The sequence below is a fragment of the Bufo bufo genome, chromosome 3, assembly GCF_905171765.1.
Source record: "Bufo bufo chromosome 3, aBufBuf1.1, whole genome shotgun sequence".
Lineage (NCBI taxonomy): Eukaryota > Metazoa > Chordata > Amphibia > Anura > Bufonidae > Bufo > Bufo bufo.
Genome location: NC_053391.1, coordinates 706,292,733 through 706,306,680, shown reverse-complemented (window position 1 = coordinate 706,306,680; position 13,948 = coordinate 706,292,733). Strand labels below are relative to the sequence as shown.

Genomic DNA, 13,948 nt, shown 5'->3' with positions numbered 1-13,948 from the left:
ACCATCAAGGGACTCAGCCGCAACAAGCACCCTAAGCACCCCTAACATCAAGGGCACCTCAACCACCATCTTGGCTGATGCTTCCCTACCACAGAGCATGTCACAGAGGATTTCGTGCTGTCCACCTCAACACTGTGCTGCCGGCCCAGGGAGGCTTCCTGCTAACCGTGAGTAAACCGATGAACTGTGTTATATTATTTGGCCCCTCATCGGTCCACCGTGCACCTCACGTGTTGCCCCTGCGACTGGCTGGCTGCATGATGTATGTAGATTATTAGTACCGGATCCTTCTCTACAAGTGACTCTCCAGTGTTACTCCTCCTAGATCATATGATGTATGTAGATTATTAGTACCTGATCCTTCTCTACAATCGACTCTCCAGTGTTACTCCTCCTAGGACATATGATGTATGTAGATTATTAGTACCGGATCCTTCTCTACAAGTGACTCTCCAGTGTTACTCCTCCTAGGACATATGATGTATGTTGATTATTAGTACCTGATCCTTCTCTACAAGTGACTCTCCAGTGTTACTCCTCCTAGGACATATGATGTATGTAGATTATTAGTACCCGATCCTTCTCTACAAGTGACTCTCCAGTGTTACTCCTCCTAGATCATATGATGTATGTAGATTATTAGTACCTGATCCTTCTCTACAAGTGACTCTCCAGTGTTACTCCCCCTAGGACATATGATGTATGTAGATTATTAGTGCCTGATCCTTCTCTACAAGTGACTCTCCAGTGTTACTCCTCCTAGGACATATGATGTATGTAGATTATTAGTACCGGATCCTTCTCTACAAGTGACTCTCCGGTATTACTCCTCCTAGGACATATGATGTATGTAGATTATAGTACCTGATCCTTCTCTACAATAGACTCTCCAGTGTTACTCCTCCTAGGACATATGATGAATGTAGATTATTAGTACCGGATCCTTCTCTACAAGTGACTATCCGGTATTACTCCTCCTAGGACATATGATGTATGTAGATTATTAGTACCCGATCCTTCTCTACAAGTGACTCTCCAGTGTTACTCCTCCTAGGACATATGATGTATGTAGATTATTAGTACCCGATCCTTCTCTACAAGTGACTCTCCAGTATTACTCCTCCTAGGACATATGATGTATGTAGATTATTAGTACCCGATCCTTCTCTACAAGTGACTCTTCAGTGTTGCTCCTCCTAGGACATATGATGTATGTAGATTATTAGTACCTGATCCTTCTCTACAAGTGACTCTCCAGTGTTACTCCTCCTAGGACATATGATGTATGTAGATTATTAGTACTTGATCCTTCTCTACAAGTGACTCACCAGTGTTACTCCTCCTAGGACATATGATGTATGTTGATTATTAGTACCGGATCCTTCTCTACAAGTGACTCTCCAGTATTACTCCTCCTAGGACATATGATGTATGTAGATTATTAGTACCCGGCCTCTTCATAACTTCAGTGGATCCTCCACCACTTCTAAATGTAAGAAAGTTTCTGAGCTGTCTGACATTTACACCTTTTTCTAAACCTGAAACAGGCATAGAACAAACTTAATGAGACAGGCCTTTCGGCCCCTCCCCTTCCCCACCCACACCACGCCCACATTTTTTAGACCTGGCTTGAGCGGGGAGAAGTTGCAGATTGTGACATAACTCGCTGGTGCGCTGCATTCTTCGCCTGAAATACGCCTCATATAGGCGTATTTTAGTACAATAAATTACCCAATTAGAGCCCTTTTTGAATATGGGCACCACATTTGCCTTGCGCCCATCACTTGGCACTGTACCAGTTCCTAGAGAATCTTTGAAAATGATAAACAGGGGCACAGCAATGACTGAACTGAGCTCTTTAAGCACTCTTGGGTGTAATCCATCTGGACCCGGAGCCTTATTCACACTTACCTTATTTAACTTCTCTTGGACCATATCTACAGTTAGCCAATTGAGTATATCACTGGATGTACTAACAGTCCAGGCACCACAGATATCAGCTCCTCAGCACTGGCACCACTGACATCAGCTCCTCAGCACTGGCACCACTGACATCAGCTCCTCAGCACTGGGACCACTGACATCAGCTCCTCAGCACTGGCACCAGAGACATTAGCTCCTCAGCACTGGGACCAGAGACATTAGCTCCTCAGCACTAGCACCGCTGAAATCAGCTCCTCAGCACTAGCACCAGATACATCAGAACCTCAGCACTGGCACCAGAGATATCAGCGCCAAAGCACTGGCACCAAAGACATCAGCTCCTTAGCACAAGCACCGGTGACATCAGTTCCTCAGCACTAGCATCGGTGACATCGCACTGCCTATATCAGCTCTTCAGCACTGGCACCAGAGACATCAGAACATAGGCACTGGCACCAGGGACATCAGAACCTCAGCACTGGCACCGCTGACATCAGCTCCTCAGGACTGGCACCAGAGACATTAGCTTCTCAGTACTGGCACCACTGACATCAGCTCCTCAGCACTAGCTCCGCTGAAATCAGCTCCTTAGAACTGGCACCAGATACATCAGAACCTCAGCACTGGCACCAGATACATCAGAACCTCAGCACTGGCACCAGAGATATCACAACCTCAGGACTGGCACCAGAGACATAAGCTCCTCAGCACTGGCACCAATGCCATCAACTCCTCAGCACTGGCACCAGAGACATCAGCCACTCAGCAGTCACTCCGGTTGCATCAGAACCTCAGCCCTGGAACTAGAGACATCAGCTCCTCAGCACTGGCACCAGAAACATCAGCTCCTCAGTACTTGCACCACTGACATCAGCTCCTCAGCACTGGCACCAGAAACATCAGCTCCTCAGTACTTGCACCACTGACATCAGCTCCTCAGCACTGGCACCAGAGACATCAGCTCCTCAGCACTGGCACCAGGGTCATCAGCTCCTCAGCACTGGCATCACTGCCATCAACTCCTCAGCACTAGCACCAGAGACATCAGCTGCTCAGCACTGGCACCAGAGACATCAGAACCTCAGCATTGGCACCAGAGACATCAGCTCCTCAGCACTGGCACCACTGACATCAACTCCTCAGCACTAGCACCAGAGACATCAGAACCTCAGCACTAGCACCAGAGACATCAGAACCTCAGCACTGGCACCAGGTACATCAGAAACTCAGCACTGGCACCAGAGACATCAGAACCTCAGCACTGGCACCGCTGACATCAGAACCTCAGCACTGGCACCACTGACATCAGCTCCTCAGCACTAGCACCGCTGAAATCAGCTCCTCAGAACTGGCACCAGATACATCAGAACCTCAGCACTGGCACCAGATACATCAGAACCTCAGCACTGGCACCAGAGATATCACAACCTCAGGACTGGCACCAGAGACATAAGCTCCTCAGCACTGGCACCACTGCCATCAACTACTCAGCACTGGCACCAGAGACATCAGCCACTCAGCAGTCACTACGGTTGCATCAGAACCTCAGCCCTGGAACTAGAGACATCAGCTCCTCAGCACTGGCACCAAAAACATCAGCTCCTCAGCACTGACACCAGAGACATCAGCTCCTCAGCACTGGCATCACTGACATCAGCTCCTCAGCACTGGCACCAGAGACATCAGAACCTCAGCACTGGCACCAGAGACATCAACTCCTCAGCACTAGCACCGCTGACACTAGCTCCTCAGCACTAGCACCAGATACATCAGCTCCTCAACACTGGCACCACTGACATCAGCTCCTCAGCAGTAGCACCGGTGACATCAGCTCCTCAGCACTGGCACCAGAGACATTAGCTCCTTAGCACTGGGACCATTGCCATCAGCTCCTCAGCACTGGCACCAGAGACATCAGCCACTCAGCAGTCACTCCGGTTGCATCAGAACCTCAGCCCTGGAACTAGAGACATCAGCTCCTCAGCACTGGCACCAGAAACATCAGCTCCTCAGTACTTTCACCACTGACATCAGCTCCTCAGCACTGGCACCAGAAACATCAGCTCCTCAGTACTTGCACCACTGACATCAGCTCCTCAGCACTGGCACCAGAGACATCAGCTCCTCAGCACTGGCACCAGGGTCATCAGCTCCTCAGCACTGGCATCACTGACATCAACTCCTCAGCACTAGCACCAGAGACATCAGCTGCTCAGCACTGGCACCAGAGACATCAGAACCTCAGCATTGGCACCAGAGACATCAGCTCCTCAGCCCTGGCACCACTGACATCAACTCCTCAGCACTAGCACCAGAGACATCAGAACCTCAGCACTAGCACCAGAGACATCAGAACCTCAGCACTGGCACCAGGTACATCAGAAACTCAGCACTGGCACCAGAGACATCAGAACCTCAGCACTGGCCCCGCTGACATCAGCTCTTCAGCACTGGCACCAGAGACATCAGAACCTCAGCACTAGCACCAGATACATCAGAACCTCAGCACTGGCACCAGGGACAACAGCTCCTCAGCACTGGCACCAGAGACATCAGAACCTCAGCACTAGCACCAGAGACATCATAACCTCAGCACTGGCACCAGAGACATCAGAACCTCAGCACTGGCACCAGAGACATCAGAACCTCAGCACTGGCACCAGAGACATTAGCTCCTCAGCACTGGCACCACTGCCATCAACTCCTCAGCACTAGCAGCGCTGACACTAGCTCCTCAGCACTGGCACCAGAGACATCAGCTCCTCAGCACTGGCACCAGAGACATCAGCTCCTCAGCACTGGCACCAGAGACATCAGCTCCTCAGCACTGGCACCAGAGACATCAGCTCCTCAGCACTGGCACCAGAAACATCAGCTCCTCAGCACTGGCACCAGAGACAGCAGCTCCTCAGCACTGGCACCAGAGACATCAGCTCCTCAGCACTGGCACCAGAGACATCAGCTCCTCAGCACTGGCACCAGAAACATCAGCTCCTCAGCACTGCCACCAGAGACATCAGCTCCTCAGCACTGGCACCAGAGACATCAGCTCCTCAGCACTGGCATCACTGACATCAGCTCCTCAGCACTGGCACCAGAGACATCAACTCCTCAGCACTAGCACCGCTGACACTAGCTCCTCAGCACTAGCACCAGATACATCAGCTCCTCAACACTGGCACCACTGACATCAGCTCCTCAGCAGTAGCACCGGTGACATCAGCTCCTCAGCACTGGCACCAGAGACATTAGCTCCTTAGCACTGGGACCACTGCCATCAGTTCCTCAGCACTGACACCGGTGACATCAGCTCCTCAGCACTGGCACCAGAGACATTAGCTCCTTAGCACTGGGACCACTGCCATCAGCTCCTCAGCACTGGCACCGGTGACATCAGCTCCTCAGCACTGGCACCAGAGACATCAGAACCTCAGCACTGGCACCAGAGACATCAGCTCCTCAGCACTGGCACCAGAAACATCAGCTCCTCAGCACTGGCACCAGAGACATCAGCTCCTCAGCACTGGCACCAGAGACATCAGCTCCTCAGCACTGGCACCAGAAACATCAGCTTCTCAGCACTGACACCAGAGACATCAGCTCCTCAGCACTGGCATCACTGACATCAGCTCCTCAGCACTGGCACCAGAAACATCAGCTCCTCAGCACTGGCACCAGAGACATCAGAACCTCAGCACTGGCACCAGAGACATCAACTCCTCAGCACTAGCACCGCTGACACTAGCTCCTCAGCACTAGCACCAGATACATCAGCTCCTCAACACTGGCACCACTGACATCAGCTCCTCAGCAGTAGCACCGGTGACATCAGCTCCTCAGCACTGGCACCAGAGACATTAGCTCCTTAGCACTGGGACCACTGCCATCAGCTCCTCAGCATTGGCACCAGAGACATCAGCCACTCAGCAGTCACTCCGGTTGCATCAGAACCTCAGCCCTGGAACTAGAGACATCAGCTCCTCAGCACTGGCACCAGAAACATCAGCTCCTCAGTACTTGCACCACTGACATCAGCTCCTCAGCACTGGCACCAGAAACATCAGCTCCTCAGTACTTGCACCACTGACATCAGCTCCTCAGCACTGGCACCAGAGACATCAGCTCCTCAGCACTGGCACCAGGGTCATCAGCTCCTCAGCACTGGCATCACTGACATCAACTCCTCAGCACTAGCACCAGAGACATCAGCTGCTCAGCACTGGCACCAGAGACATCAGAACCTCAGCATTGGCACCAGAGACATCAGCTCCTCAGCACTGGCACCACTGACATCAACTCCTCAGCACTAGCACCAGAGACATCAGAACCTCAGCACTAGCACCAGAGACATCAGAACCTCAGCACTGGCACCAGGTACATCAGAAACTCAGCACTGGCACCAGAGACATCAGAACCTCAGCACTGGCACCGCTGACATCAGCTCTTCAGCACTGGCACCAGAGACATCAGAACCTCAGCACTGGCACCAGGGACATCAGAAACTCAGCACTGGCACCAGAGACATCAGAACCTCAGCACTGGCACCAGAGACATAAGCTCCTCCGCACTGGCACCACTGCAATCAACTCCTCAGCACTGGCACAAGAGACATCAGATACTCAGCACTGGCACCAGAGACATAAGCTCCTCCGCACTGGCACCACTGCCATCAGCCACTCAGCATCTCTCCGGTGACATCAGAACCTCAGCACTGGCACAAGAGACAACAGCTCCTCAGCACTGGCACCAGAGACATCAGAACCTCAGCACTGGCACCAGAGACATCAGAACCTCAGCACTGGCACCAGAGACATTAGCTCCTCAGCACTGGCACCACTGCCATCAACTCCTCAGCACTAGCAGCGCTGACACTAGCTCCTCAGCACTGGCACCAGAGAAATCAGCTCCTCAGCACTGGCACCAGAGACATCAGCTCCTCAGCACTGGCACCAGAAACATCAGCTCCTCAGCACTGGCACCAGAGACAGCAGCTCCTCAGCACTGGCACCAGAGACATCAGCTCCTCAGCACTGGCACCAGAGACATCAGCTCCTCAGCACTGGCACCAGAAACATCAGCTCCTCAGCACTGGCACCAGAGACATCAGCTCCTCAGCACTGGCATCACTGACATCAGCTCCTCAGCACTGGCACCAGAGACATCAGAACCTCAGCACTGGCACCAGAGACATCAGCTCCTCAGCACTGGCACCAGAAACATCAGCTCCTCAGCACTGGCACCAGAGACATCAGCTCCTCAGCACTGGCATCACTGACATCAGCTCCTCAGCACTGGCACCAGAGACATCAGAACCTCAGCACTGGCACCAGAGACATCAACTCCTCAGCACTAACACCGCTGACACTAGCTCCTCAGCACTAGCACCAGATACATCAGCTCCTCAACACTGGCACCACTGACATCAGCTCCTCAGCAGTAGCACCGGTGACATCAGCTCCTCAGCACTGGCACCAGAGACATTAGCTCCTTAGCACTGGGACCACTGCCATCAGCTCCTCAGCACTGACACCGGTGACATCAGCTCCTCAGCACTGGCACCAGAGACATTAGCTCCTTAGCACTGGGACCACTGCCATCAGCTCCTCAGCACTGGCACCGGTGACATCAGCTCCTCAGCACTGGCACCAGAGACATCAGAACCTCAGCACTGGCACCAGAGACATCAACTCCTCAGCACTAGCACCGCTGACACTAGCTCCTCAACACTGGCACCACTGACATCAGCTCCTCAGCAGTAGCACCGGTGACATCAGCTCCTCAACACTGGCACCACTGACATCAGCTCCTCAGCAGTAGCACCGGTGACATCAGCTCTTCAGCACTGGCACCAGAGACATCAGCTCCTTAGCACTGGGACCACTGACATCAGCTCTTCAGCACTGACATTAGCTCCTCAGCACTGGCACCAGAGTCATCAGAATTTCAGCACCTGCACTGCCTAGTTCAGCTCCTCAGCACTGGCTCCACCAACATCACTTCCTCAGCACTGGCTCCACGAACAGCAGCTCCTCAGCACTGGCTCCACGAACAGCAGCTCCTCAGCACTGGCTCCACCAAAATAAATTAATCGGCACTGGCTTCACCGATATCAGCTACTTTCTGTGTTTTTTTTTTATCTATAAAGAGCTAAAAAAAACATTTAGTAACCCTTTTCCTTATCTTCAGTGGCCATCCCCTTTTACAGTTATTTAGGGGACCTACCTGCTCTGACATTGGTTCTCAGCATTTATATATTTAAAGAATTTTTCAGATTTTGCTTTGCTCTCTTTTGCCACCTGCCTTTCATTTTGTATTTTTGTAGATTTAATCTTTTTTTTTGTGCAGATTTTATTAAGTTTTTACAGTAGCTGTAAGCCATGGGGGGGGGGGGGGGGTTAGCCATTTTTACTTATTACTTACAGGAATGTTGCAGTGTAAAGGGGAAAGTGGCCTTTTTATTTTTTTGTCCTCCAGTCAGAGTTTAGGACTCCTCACAGATAACATGGACTCCTCAGAAATTAAGCAGACTGATCACAAATGGTATGTATTTTCATGGTTAGCAGGGACTCCTTACTTATTTATTTTATGCACTTATATAGCGCCACTATATTCCGCAGCGCTTTACAGACTTCAGCATCACTCGCCGTACCCAATGGGGCTCACAATCTAAGGTCCCTATCAGTATGGCTTTGGAGTGTGGGAGAACCCAAGCAAACACGGGAAGAACATACAAACTCCAGGTTGTCCCTGGTCTGATTTGAACCAGGGACCACAGCGCTACAAGGCACCAGTGTTAACCACCGAACCACCGAGTCCAGACAGATTAGACTCCTCACAAATAACATGAACTCCTCTGAAATAACATGGACTTATCACTGTTACAATGGTGATTTACTTTTGCAGTTGTACCATGTGCGCAGGCACCAGCTTCTTGCGGGTTTGAATTGGTGCCATTGTGTTCAATGGTAGTTGATGTGAATTTTGCCAATGTGCTTGCATCACTTCTCAGTTCCGTATTGTGATGGTTAATCGTAGCCTGGCTGTGCGAGTTCATCTGCCTGTCTAACTAGTTTATTCAAGGGGTTGGCACATCTCGTACATGATAGGTGTGGGTCCTAGACGTGGGACTCACACCTATCTTTAGAACGGATCTCAGAAAGTGAAGGAAGGATGCACCACACATGCGTGGCCGCCATCCATTCATTTTTATGGGACAGCACAGTGCTTGGCTATTTTCCGTACTCCCATAGAAATTAATGGAGGGTGGCCACGCATGCGTGGTGTGGCCTCATTCACTCTGCGAGCTTCATTCTAAAGACAGGTGCAGTTCCCAGAGGTGGACCCACATGTATCAGACATTGGGGGTACATCCTAGCGATATGCCTCAATATGTGAGATGGACCATCCCCTTTAAAACTGCTCTATATTACTTGAGCTACGTCACCTATAATCCGATTATTTATATGGTAATATTTACATGAATAAGTCATTAATTATTCTTTGTGGGAAGTATGAAACAAAATTGCCGCCATGCGCACCACATATGTTGTCCCTGACTTTTAAAAGTTGGGAGGTATGCTTTTTCTGTGCATCTGGTGCTTTGCAGTAGTGTCTCTGAGGACTACTCAAGGAGGTAGTGGTCCTGGCTCCCCTGCAGTGAAGTGCAGATCCCTGTATAGGATTTAAAGGGTGGATACCAGGGGACAGCCAGGGTAAGACTCTAAGGTCTAGCCAAATGCCTAACTGGTTAATTGGCACAGTGATTCCACAACCATTGTCCATACAACTGTTCCATAACAATTACAAATACTGTAACATGGACTCTTCACAAATAACATGGACTCCTCCCAAATAACAAGGACTTCTCATGGAGTGTAGTCCTCAAATTTGGACTCCACACTAATATTATAGACACTTTACAGAGTGGAGTCCTCACAAATAGCTTGTATTTTTCACAGACAGCATAGACTCCTTCCAAATAACAGAAACTCCTGACAGAGTAGACTCCTCACAAATAACATGTAACATGGACTCCTCACAAATAACATGGACTCCACAAATAGTATGGACTCTTCACACACAACATGGACTCTTAACATAACATGGACTCCTAAATAGCATGGACTTTTCATGGAATGGAGTCCTCATAAATACCATGTATTCTTCACCGATATCCTCCTCACACCGATTAAGGAGAGATAGTACCCCCCAAATCCTGACCTAGGCCTTTCACCCAGTTAAGCTGGTGCTCTCTGCTCTGCACTGTTGAGGGGCAATCATCTGAAACAGCTGTCTGCGGATGAGGTGCTGGCTTATTTACTATCCAAGTCCTGTCTCAAGGCCTGTTTAAAGGGCTAACACTGACTTATAGAATAGCTCCCTTACATCTGGTGGCATCAGAGGTGGAGCTTGGCAAGAGCTAAATTGCATATCTTTTCCCCAAAATTCCAGAGAAGCATGTATGGCCTATAAACCACCTGACACCAATGGATAGAAACCCCCAAATTCTTCACAGATTTCATGGACTCTTAAAAGAGTAGACTCCCAAAAAAGACATAAAATAACTGCTGACAAATAACATGGACTTCTAGCAAATAATTAAAACTCTTTAAAAATAACAAGACCTCCTGCAAAATAACATGACTTCTCATGGAGTATACTCCTAACAAATAACATGGCCTCCTCACAAAATGGACTCCTCCTAAATAACATGGCCTCCTCACAAAGTGGACTCCTCCTAAATAACATGGACTCCTTAAAAATATTAAGCATCCTTTACAGAGTGGACTCCTCACAGATAACATGTATTCTTCACAGATAGCATGGACAGTGATGTCTCTAACCCTGACCTTCTGCCCCACTAGAGAAAAAACATATTGTACCTTATAACCTGTGATGTCTATAACCCTGACTTTCTGCCCCATCACACACCATCTAGAGAAGAAAATACAGTGCCTTACAGGTTGTGATGTCTGCAACCCTGAACTTATGCTCCATGAGAAACCATCTAGAAAGAATTAACAGTAGCTTATAGGCTGTGAAGTCTATAACATTGACCTTCTGTCCCATCACACACCATCTAGAGAGGAACATATAATTGTACCTTATAGACTGATCTCTACGCTTGACCTTCTGCCCTACTACACATCTTCTACAGAAGAACATACTGTGTCTTATGGGGTGTGATGTCAATAACCCTGACCTTCTGCTTCATCACACATCATCTAGAGAAGAATATACCATACCTTATAGGATGTGATGTCTCTAATCCTGACTTTCTGCCCCATCACATACCATCTAGTGAAGACAATGCAGAAACTGATAGGCTAGGATGTCTATAACCAGGACCTTCTGCCCCATCACACACCATCTAGAGAAGAACATACAGTACCTTATAGGCTGTGATGTCTCTAACCCTGACTTTCTGCCCCATCACACACCATCTAGAGAAGAACATGTAGTACTGCACAGGTTGTGATGTCTCTAACCCTGACTTTCTGCCCCATCGCGCATAATCTAGAGAAGAACATGCTGTATTTTATAGGCTGTGATGTATCTAACCCTGAGCTTCTGCCCTATCAAACATCATCTAGAGAACAACATACAGTACCTTATAGGCTGTGATGTAACTAACCCTGACTTTCTGACCCATCTAGAGAAGATCATGTAGTACCGCACAGGTTGTGATGTCTCTAACCCTGACTTTCTGCCCCATCACACATCATCTAGAGAAGAACATGCTGTATTTTATAGGCTGTGATGTATCTAACCCTGACCTTCTGCCCTATCAAACATCATCTAGAGAACAACATACAGTACCTTATAGGCTATGATGTAACTAACCCTGACTTTCTGACCCATCTAGAGAAGATCATGTAGTACCGCACAGGTTGTGATGTCTCTAACCCTGACTTTCCGCCCCATCTACAGAAGAACATATAGTACCTTTATAGGCTGTGATATCTATAACCAGGACTGTATGACCCATCAAACACCATCTACAGAAGAACATACTGTACTATACCTTATAGGCTGTGATGTCTCTAACCCTGACTTTTAGCCCCATCTCACACAATCTAGAGAAAAACATAAAATACCTTATGGGCTGTAATGTCTCTAACCCTCTCTGATCTTCTGCCCCATCACACATCATCTAGAGGAGAATTTACAGTATCTTATAGACTGTCATGTCTCTAGCCCTGACCTTCTGCCCCATCACATCTCATCTACAGAAGAATATACTGTACCTTATAGGCTGTGATGTCTATAACCCTGACCTTCTGCCCCACCACACATAATCTATAGAAGAATATACTGTACCTTATAGGCTGTGATGTCTCTTACCCTGACCTTCTGCCCCACCACACACCATCTACAGAAGAATATACTGTATCTCTTAGGCTGTGATGTCTATAACCCTGACCTTCTGCTCCACCACACACCATCTACAGAATATACTGTACCTTGTAGGCTGTGATGTCTATAACCCTGACCTTCTGCCCCACCACACACCATCTACAGAATATACTGTACCTTGTAGGCTGTGATGTCTATAACCTTGACCTTCTGCCCCACCACACATCAACTATAGACTAATATACTGTACCTTATAGGCTGTGATGTCTCTAACCCTGACCTTCTGCCCCACCACACATCATCTATAGAAGAATATACTGTATCTTATAGGCTGTGATCTCTTTAACCCTGACCTTCTGAATCACCACACACCATCTACAGAAGAATATACTGTACCTTATAGGCTGTGATGTCTATAACCCTGACCTTCTGCCCCACCACACATCATCTACAGACTAATATACTGTACCTTACAGGTTGTGATGTCTCTAACCCTGACCTTCTGAATCACCACACACCATCTACAGAAGAATATACTGTACCTTATAGGCTGTGATGTCTATAACCCTGACCTTCTGCCCCACCACACATCATCTATAGAAGAATATACTGTATCTTATAGGCTGTGATGTCTCCAACCCTGACCTTCTGCCCCACCACACATCATCTATAGAAGAATATACTGTATCTTATAGGCTGTGATGTCTCCAACCCTGACCTTCTGCCCCACCACACACCATCTACAGTAGAATATACTGTATCTTATAGGCTGCGATGTCTCTAACCCTGACCTTCTGCCCTAACACACACCATCTAGAGAAGAATATACTGTACCTTATAGGCTGTGATGTCTATAACCCTGACCTTCTGCCCCACCACACACCATCTACAGAAGAATATACTGTACCTTATAGGCTGTGATGTCTCTAACCCTGACCTTCTGCCCCACCACACATCAACTACAGAAGAATATACTGTATCTTATAGGTTGTGATGTCTATAACCCTGACCTTCTGCCCCACTACACACCATCTACAGAAGAATATACTGTACCTTATAGGCTGTGATGTCTCTAACTCTGACCTTCTGCCCAACCACACACCATCTACAGAAGAATATACTGTATCTTATAGGATGTGATCTCTTTAACCCTGACCTTCTGCCCATCACACATCATCTACAGAAGAATATACTGTATCTTATAGGCTGTGATGTCTATAACCCTGACCTTCTGCCCCACCACACACCATTTACTGTAGAATATACTGTACATTATAGGCTGTAATGTATTTAACCCTAATCTTCTGCCCCAGCACACATCAACTACAGAAGAATATACTGTACCTTGTAGGCTGTGATGTCTATAACCCTGACCTTCTGCCCCAGCACACATCATCTACAGAAGAATATACTGTACCTTATAGGCTGTGATGTCTTTGGGTCCCTCTGTCTGTGGGTGCAGATGGAAGAGATTGTGAATATTTATGTACCTAGAGAAGAAGCTTCAGGAAGATCCAAGATGCAAATGAAGTCTTCAGCTTCCTACAGTCAGAACACAACACGACTAATCTGTGCCAAGCGGAAGATTGACTGATTGTGTGTCATCCTGGTTGTGTGCAGTGGCCTCCTCGAATTTCCTGGGTGAATAGTCTTGGGAGCCAACCTCCTG

The 13,948-nt window shown here is 48.4% G+C and overlaps 1 protein-coding gene across 1 annotated transcript in view; it reads right to left on the bottom strand.

The window, feature by feature from the left end:
* The window catches only part of LOC120996662 (tyrosinase-like), a 103,068-nt gene extending 89,346 nt beyond the window's left edge, over positions 1 to 13,722 (bottom strand). Inside the window, exons 1-2 of the mRNA XM_040426770.1 lie at positions 13,712 to 13,722; positions 12,387 to 12,401 (exon numbers count right to left, since the gene is read on the bottom strand). The gene's annotated coding sequence lies outside the window, so the exon portion shown is untranslated. The remainder of the gene's footprint in view (positions 1 to 12,386; positions 12,402 to 13,711) is intronic.
* Positions 13,723 to 13,948: the final 226 nt, after the last annotated feature.